Source organism: Hevea brasiliensis, unplaced genomic scaffold (assembly GCF_030052815.1).
Source record: "Hevea brasiliensis isolate MT/VB/25A 57/8 unplaced genomic scaffold, ASM3005281v1 Scaf16, whole genome shotgun sequence".
Classification (NCBI taxonomy): domain Eukaryota; kingdom Viridiplantae; phylum Streptophyta; class Magnoliopsida; order Malpighiales; family Euphorbiaceae; genus Hevea; species Hevea brasiliensis.
Genome location: NW_026614652.1, coordinates 58,977 through 68,258, shown reverse-complemented (window position 1 = coordinate 68,258; position 9,282 = coordinate 58,977). Strand labels below are relative to the sequence as shown.

Sequence of the window (9,282 nt, the reverse complement as noted above, 5' to 3'; positions counted from 1 at the left end):
TAAACACTGTTCATTTGGTCATTTTGCCCAGGCAGAATGCAGGTCACCGAGATTAGGGCAATCTTTAAGTCAACTTGGTTTGATTTTGTAGGCATGGTTTCTTCACCAAAGTTGTGCCATTATGTGTCTAGTTTCATGTCCAATTGTCCTTGCACCAATTGAACCTCTATAATTCCAGTTATTGCTGCCCAAACCTGCTGGACTCATGCCCAGTCCTGCAGGTCACCAAGGGTAGCCACACCAAACTCCAATCCCACTACACAATTCACTTTATTTTTTATTTAAACTGAACCAAATTGTCACTAATTGACCATTAAAACCTACTTCCATCATCACATAATCAAAGTCTCATTTTTCACCCCAAACCCTAACTCAAACATTGCAAATCATGTATTATCATTGCATTTTATCAATCCACTTAAGAGATACATATTGAGGGCAGCCACACTATCATTTTAGCTCCACAAAAATCATCACCATCTTACCCTAACCAAGGCTGCCAAAATTATGGGTTGGCATACAAATGGTATTCAACAAATTTTCTTTGTAATTTACACTCATTCAAAGTCCTTAACATGAATTTAAAGTGAAAACCATGGTTAGGTCACAAACCTCTAATGGAGTCACCCTTCAAGCTTGTAATAACTCTTCCACTTTACTTCTTTTTGTTCCCAAAAGCTTCACTAGGATGTAAGAACAAATTTTTATATTGCAAGTGTCACACCCTACTCCTCGTAAGATGTAACATGTTCCCATAGTACAACTAATGAATTACCGTACTTCAGCTACCGGTAACCCATTAAATATACTACAAGGGATTTTAAAACCATTTTCTTACATTTTGGAAGTGGTGAGCATTTTGGTAGGAAGTAAAAAAATTTAATTGAAGTTTGAAACTAGTTAAAATTTTTGTCCATTTTTATTTTTCCGTAAATTTTATAAAAATTTCAGCAGAGTGCTGTCTGTATTTTGAGAAAACAGTTCTTCAAAACCTGAAAATAGAAACACTCCCAATATATTTCTCAATCACAACTCCATTTGCAACCACCAAACCTCAAATCAACAGCAATAGCAACACTTCAATTCAAAATTCAAATTTCAAATCAAGAATTAATATCTCAAAATATTTCATATCTCATGCACATTACATTTTAAATCATTAATTTACAATCATAAGTTAATTTACAAATGCAAAATCTCAAAAATAATATTATTACAATTTTATTTGTACAACTGCTCAAATTACAGAGATACATATGCATACTATCATATTTACATCAAACTAAACTACCAGGGTATAGACAAATACCCATACAAAAATTCTTCCATTATACTCCTCTCTAACTGTAGCAGCTCGCTCTGCTGCTATGTCATTTTCTCTATCTGCGACAGCAAGTTAAAGCTATCGCTGAGTATATAAATACTTAGTGGTGCACAATAAAGCATAAAATGCATAATATAAAACATTTATGAACAAATCATCATTAAAAAATCTCATAATCGTATTTCACAATTTTTTTTTTCTCAAATCACATTTATAACAAATCATAATTTTCAAAGGTTAATATAGCACAACTTGATCAAAGAATTTAATAAACATAGTGTTGCCAAACAATAACACAACTTAGGCCATGACACAAAATTTCCGAGCATGTCGTGTGTACATCACGATAAGGCAAACTCACCCCACTAATCGAAATCAATAAGGGAGGTGGCTAGCTAGCTAATGAGTACTCATCCAAACTCACCTCTCAGACTGGGAAGCCAGAGAGGGAGGAATATAGCCAAATATCAAACTCACCCCACAAGTGGAGGAGGAACATATTAATATTGCCATGCCAAGTGTGAGTTAAAAACAGTTTAAATTAAGTTATTCAAACATTTAATACAATTTACAAATCATATTTCATTCTAAACTTTTCATTTATAAAGTAGGCAACACACTATTTTTCAAATAATATTTTCAAAGCCATAATAATCAAAATTATTCACAACATTTATTTCAAGAATTGTCAAGTAGAAACAAGAATTTTAAGTTTGTTGTGCACAAACCTGACGTGAGTCGCCTCTAGGCCTTGACTCAGTTCCTTATACCTTCTGGGTCTTTTTCAACTGAAACACAAAATTTATAGTGTTTCAGTATCTTATTTCACAATAAATTCAATAATTAATTTATAAATACTTGATTCTAGCCCAAATATGCTTAAACTAACATTCTTAGAAATTTTCATTTTGGAGTTACTATTCATAGTACTATTCAAATCAATTTGTTGACTTTCTAAGGCTTAATAGGTATGGGAATTCCAACTTCACCCACATACCACATTTTGGTCACCAAATTTGTTGGTTTTGGTTGTTTACTCAAATTCTAAGTCTTTTAGGCAAATTTGTAAATTTTCAGTTTTGGTGTCTTAAGTTGCACTGTTCCATTGGTCATTTTACTGTTAGAATTTGGAAAAATTTTCTTCATAGAAAATGTTCCCTATTGTCTTAAGTTTATTCTCCTTTTTGAATCACTCTAATTGGAGTTTTGTAGCTCAAGTTATAGCCATTTGAACCATGGCTGCCGGATTGGACTTAACCCAGATTTCTGGGCAAATTTTGATTCTGGCAGTTTTAGGTCACCAACTTTGGGTGGCCAAATGACTAGGTTAATGGCATAATTTGGATTTGTATTCTTCATGAAAGTTTTAGGTCTATACCTCAACTGTCCACTGGTAAAATTTCAGGTCATTTAGACCTGCCTAGCTCAAGTTATAGCCAAATGAACAAACACTGTTCATTTGGTTAGTTTGTACAGGTCAGACTGAGAATTTCCGGATTTGGTCAATTTGTTCACTAGGTTTTGGTCACTTTTTGGACATGATTCCTAAATGAAAATTGTGTCATTTAGTGTATAGTTTCATTCCCAATTGGTCTCATACCAATTGGACTTGTAAATTTTCAATTTTGATCCCTCAAAGGGAACTTAGTCCTGCTGCCAACAGCATGACCTCATTGAATCTGAATCTACACTCAATTCAAACACTTTCAACACACTTCATTTGGTTACAAATGACCATTTCTCACTTTAAACTAGGTCAAAGACATTATTTACCAATTTTTCATATTTTTGTCTCTAAACCCTAAGTATCCAAAACCCTAGTTCACCAATTAATTGCGTTTAACCAATTTAATGCCTATATACATGCTTCTTCAACCCAAACAAGATCACATACACCTTTAAGTCCATCAAACTCATGCATACACACATCAAAACCTTAGTTGACCAAAATTTAGTTTTGGTCCTCTAACAATTGATTTCATTTCATTTCTTTAACTTCTAAGTTACTTTAAGCTACAAACACAACTAATAATCTAAAATCTTCAAATTAGAGTTCTTACCTCCACTTGGATTCTAATTCTTCAAATTCCTTCTTCTTTTCTTCTTTCTTTTTTTGTCAAGTCCTCTATCAAGGCTTGAAATCAAGGTTTAATGTTGGAGGTTTAACTTTTTATGGTGGAATTGTGGGTTTGATCAAGCTCAAAATGAGCTTTAATGGAGGTTTTGGTGAGGGAGAGGGAGAGTGAGAGTGAGGCGGCACTATGAAGAAGACCAACTTTTTTTTTTCTTTTCTTTTCTTTATGTCTTTTGTCTTATGGAAGACCAAAAAATCAATTTAATTAAATTTATTAATTATAATATTTATGGCATCATGCATGATGTCATGCATGATGTCATCTCCCTTCACTTTTTCATTTTCTTTTTTTTTAATTTATTTTTCTATTAGTTCTTTAATTTAATACCCGACTCCAAAATTTTCTTTTCTCCGATTTTATTTGACAGTTAGGTCAGGAGTCAGCTCTCAGGGTCAATTGACCAAATTGCCCCTCGCCGGTTCAACCCGATTTGCAAATAATTCAATATTTATTCTGGCTCCCTGACCTAATTATTTGACTTACTTAACAATTCATTTTCGTGATTTTCTCTTTTCTACTGTGTTCACAATAGTCTTAAGGATCGCAGCGTCACATTTTACGGTTCGAAATTTGAGTTTAAATCGACTTCGCAGTCCTTCCCGAGAAGGTCACCCATCGCTGTGACTCTCGGCTCGTTTAACTTCTTATATTCTGTTTTTCTTATTTGTACTTAACTAATTATCAATTACTAATTATTCGTGTTCAGGGCTTCTCTAGGTATCTTAGATGTGATTCTATTTCTCTTAATTGTCCGGACCGACACCGGTCACCGGAACAGTGAAACATATCTAGCTATACAAATGGGGGTGTTATAATTCTCTCCCCCTTAAAATAATTTCGTCCTCAAAATTGTGTCCACTATATGTCCTCAAATAGTCATTTATGTTTTTTTCTCATGTTTTTCTCACATTTCTACATAGCTTTATAATCGGAATAATGGTCCATAGCACTTTAACCAATGCTATTTACTCATCGATTGCTTACCTCGTGTGTCATGTTCCTTATGAGCTTCCGTCATAAGTTAGATTCAAATTCATTTCAATTTTAGAGGTAAGCAAATCTGTGTGCTAGTAGATCCACTTTCCTAGGACCTCATGTTATCCTATGGGTGAGAACTTTGTTTTACTCTTTTCTTATCAAATCTCTTAATCATTTGATGTAACCTTCAGTTTAGTTTAGAATATTTTAGTCTTTTCTTGCTGTTGTTTTAGCAATTATTTTCTTTTATAGTCTTTTCTTTCTTGGCCATAGGTCCATAACCATTATCTTACCATCTCCATTTATGACCAAGGTCTATGTGCCATTTTGTACTATCTTGTTTGCTTTGGTTTAACTTATTTCTTTCTTGATACAATAGTTTGGACTATCGTTATGCACCTTAAATAAATTGCTTACCTTGGTGACAATTTCTCATCTAGTATTTTTCTCATTTCTTACTGTTCTATTTATTTTTATCTATCGATATTCTATAGCTTATTTTGCACTGATGTGTAATTATTATTTTCTTTTGTACTGAACTATAACCTTTCAATATTCTAACTTTAGAGTTTTAAATCCCAGGTTAGGATTTTCAAACTCCTTTCCAATAAGAAAACTTTATCTTATCATAACTATACCAAAACAGATGCCGTTTGCAACTATCTTATTCTTGTGTACTATTGGGTAGTACGTAGCTCTACACAATAATTCCCAAGTCAGTACTGTAATCTGCAGCTTACAGCACAAATATCAAGAATATTGCATAGTTACTACGATACATCCCAATAGAACAAACTTCCTTGTATCTTATTTCTTTTAAATCTACTAATATCTTAAACTTATTTTGATTATGGTACCCACTGACATCTATCAGCAGTAATACCCTTACCCGCATCTAAGGTAGCTATATTACAATAACTTACTTTTAGGTTCTCTTTCCTTACATAATTAGGCTTACTAATTAACTTTACAAATTCTTGTGTGCTAGCAAATACTTTTTACTGACAAACTCTTCCAAAATTAATTTTAAAAAGACTAGTCACTAACATATCAAAATTGATTTTTTTTTTTACACATACATATCTCAGTTAAGAATTGAGAAAATACCAGCAACCATACTAGAAGTTTCATCCTTGTTCCTCTGTCGCATAGTGTACACTCTCACTAGAGCATCACCTTGTCCTGGTTGATTTACAGTACTCTGACTTCCAGGTGTATTACTCCTACCTCTGCCTCTGCCTCTACCAACTATTGGTAAACTCTTCGGGGTAGAAACTTGGGCTGATTCTTCTGCCATGGTAAATGATCCATAACGGCGTGGACTTATGCAATCCTTAGCAAAATGACCAGTCCCTCCACAATTGAAACGTACTCCTATAGCTCTATAACATACTCCACTATGTGATTTACCACAAGTCTCACAAAGTCAATCCGACAGCGTATTTCTGCGTGTCCGTTGATTTTACTGATCGGATTGGGATGGTTTCTGTCTAGAAGATATACCTCTACCCGATTCACACGAGCTAGATCCTCCAAAATGTTTTCTTTTCCTAAAGCCACTCTCAGTAGCTTGACCAGTAACCTTTTCAGTTTTCTCTTTCTCTTGTGTACTCTTTTTCATTGCCCATTCTGATTCTATCCTTTTCAGTTCCAGGGCTTGTGAAGTTAATTCAGAAAAATTCTAGCGTCGGAACCCTACCACTTGCATTCTCAAGCTAGGCCTCAACCCAACCTCAAACCTTTTACACCGGTCTTTGGGGGTGGAGACTAAGCTTCCAGCATAATGGCTTAGCCTTAAAAAGTCCTGTTCATGCTCTGCTACAGTTCTATCCCCTTGCTTCAAACTTAAAAACTCTTGCAGCTTCATATCTACATAAGTATCGGGGACCCACTTTTACCGAAATTCCCTTAAAAAGTCTGCCCATGTGAGGACTGGTGGCTCTACCAGACTGTAGGGGATGGTCTTCCACCACTCATATGCATCCCCTTGCAGAAGTGATACTGAATATTCGAACTTCAACTCTTCAGCACATTGTAGTTTTCTGAAAACCCGTTCCATCCTCTCTAACCACTGTTCTGCTTCCAGTGGATCCACTGTTCCTTTGAATTCTGTAGCCCCAAATTTTGTTAATTTCTCATATTGCCGAGCCGGAGGTTGTGGTTGTGCTGCAGGTGCTTGTGTCTGTGCTTGAGGTGGCACATTTCCCGCCATTTGTTGAAAGAACGCAGCCATTTGCTGTGCAACTGAGCAGGAAACTGCGGTGCTTGAGGAGGAGCTGGAGTGGCTAACCCACTCACATTCTGGAGTGCTGGGGCTTCTCCTCGGGCCTCAGCCTCGACAGATTGCTCTACGGAATGATCTCCCTCTTCCATTCTGTTTTCCAGAATTTTTCTACTCTCTGATAACAAACACAAGGAGGTTGACCTCCGTTAGTGCATATTCATGATGTAAATATGTCATATATATCAAACATTTGAGCAGTTGTATTTACCGACAAAATATTTCAAATTCACAGTTCAAAATTTATTTTAAAACCTTGCTCTGATACCACTAAACATGTCACACCCTACTCCTTGTAAGATGTAACATGTTCCCGTAGTACACCTAATGAATTACCGTACTTCACCTACCAGTAACCCATTAAATATACTACAAGGGATTTTAAAACCATTTTCTTATATTTTGGAAGTGGTGAGCATTTTGGTAGGAAATAAAAACATTTAATTGAAGTTTGAAACTAGTTAAAATTTTTGTCCATTTTTATTTTTCCGTAAATTTTATAAAAATTTCGGCAGAGTGCCATCTGTATTTTGAGAAAACAGTTCTTCAAAACCTGAAAATAGAAACACTCCTAATATATTTCTCAATTACAACTCCATTTGCAACCACCAAACCTCAAATCAACAGCAATAGCAACACTTCAATTCAAAATCCAAATTTCAAATCAAGAATTAATATCTCAAAACATTTCATATCTCATGCACATTACATTTTAAATCATTAATTTACAATCATAAGTTAATTTACAGATGCAAAATCTTAAAAATAATATTATTACAATTTTATCTGTACAATTGCTCAAATTACAGAGATACATATGCATACTATCATATTTACATCAAACTAAACTACTAGGGTATAGACAAATACCCGTACAAAAATTCTTCCATTATACTCCTCTCTAACTGTAGCAGCTCGCTCTACTACTATGTCCTTTTCTCTATCTGCAACAGCAAGTTAAAGCTATCGCTGAGTATATAAATACTCAGTGGTACACAATAAAGCATAAAATGTATAATATAAAACATTTATGAACAAATCATCATTCAAAAATCTCATAATCATATTTCACAATTTTTTTTCTCAAATCACATTTATAACAAATCATAATTTTCAAAGCTTAATATAGCACAACTTGATCAAAGAATTTAATAAACATAGTATTGCCAAACAATAACACAACTTAGGCCATGACACAAAATTTCCAAACATGTCGTGTGTGCATCACGACAAGGCAAACTCACCCTACTAATCGAAATCAATGAGGAAGGTGGCTAGCTAGCTAATTAGTACTCATCCAAACTCACCCCTCAGACTGGGAAGCCAGAGAGGGAAGAATATAGTCAAATATCAAACTCACCCCACAAGTGGAGGAGGAATATATTAATATTGCCATGCCAAGTTTGAGTTAAAAACAATTTAAATTAAGTTATTCAAACATTTCATGCAATTTACAAATCATATTTCATTCCAAACTTTTCATTTATAAAATAGGCAACACACTATTTTTTAAATAATATTTTCAAAGCCATAATAATCAAAATTATTCACAATATTTATTTCAAGAATTGTCAAGTAGAAACAAGAATTTTAAGTTTGTTGTGCACAAACCTGACGTGAGTCGGCTCTAGGCCTTGACTCAGTCCCTTATATCTTCCAGGTCTTTTTCAACTGAAACACAAAATTTATAGCGTTTCAGTATCTTATTTGATAATAAATCTAATAATTAATTCATAAATACTTGATTCTAGCCCAAATATGCTTAAACTAATATTCTTGAAAATTTTCATTTTGGAGTTACTATTCATGGTACTATTCAAATCAATTTGTTGACTTTCTAAGGCTTAATAGGTATGGGAATTCCAACTTCACCCACATACCACATTTTGGTCACTAAATTTGTTGGTTTTGATTGTTTACTCAAATTCTAATTCTTTTAAGCAAATTTGCAATTTTTCAGTTTTGGTGTCTTAAGTTACACTGTTCCATTGGTCATTTTACTGTTAGAATTTGGCAAAACTTTCTTCATAAAAAATGTTCCCTATTGTTTTAAGTTTATTCTCCTTTTTGAATCACTCTAATTAGAGTTTTGTAGCTCAAGTTATAGCCATTTGAACCATGACTGCCGGATTGGACTTAACCCAGATTTCTGGGCAAATTTTGGTTTTGGCAGTTTTAGGTCACCAACTTTGGTAGGCCAAATGACTAGGTTAATGACATAATTTGGATTTGTGTTCTTCATGAAAGTTTTAGGTCTATACCTCAACTATCCACTGGAAAAATTTCAGGTCATTTAGACCTGCCTAGCTCAAGTTATAGCCAAATGAACAAACACTGTTCATTTGGTTAGTTTGTACAGGTCAGACTGAGAATTTTCGGATTTAGTCAATTTGTTCACTAGGTTTTGGTCACTTTTTGGACATGATTCCTAAATGAAAATTGTGTCATTTAGTGTCTATTTTCATTCCCAATTGGTCTCATACCAATTAGACTTGTAAATTTTCAATTTTGATCCCTCAAAGGGAACTTGGTCCTGCTGCCAGCAGCATGACCTCATTGAATCC

General features: G+C 34.2%; 1 long non-coding RNA gene across 1 annotated transcript; it reads right to left on the bottom strand.

Moving 5' to 3' along the window:
- Positions 1-1,110: 1,110 nt before the first annotated feature.
- Positions 1,111-7,252, bottom strand: LOC131176547 (uncharacterized). Its single transcript, XR_009146567.1, has 3 exons — positions 5,545-7,252; positions 2,053-2,112; positions 1,111-1,383 (listed from the first exon to the last, which is right to left on the bottom strand). It is a non-coding gene; the product is annotated as an uncharacterized LOC131176547 (long non-coding RNA).
- Positions 7,253-9,282: the final 2,030 nt, after the last annotated feature.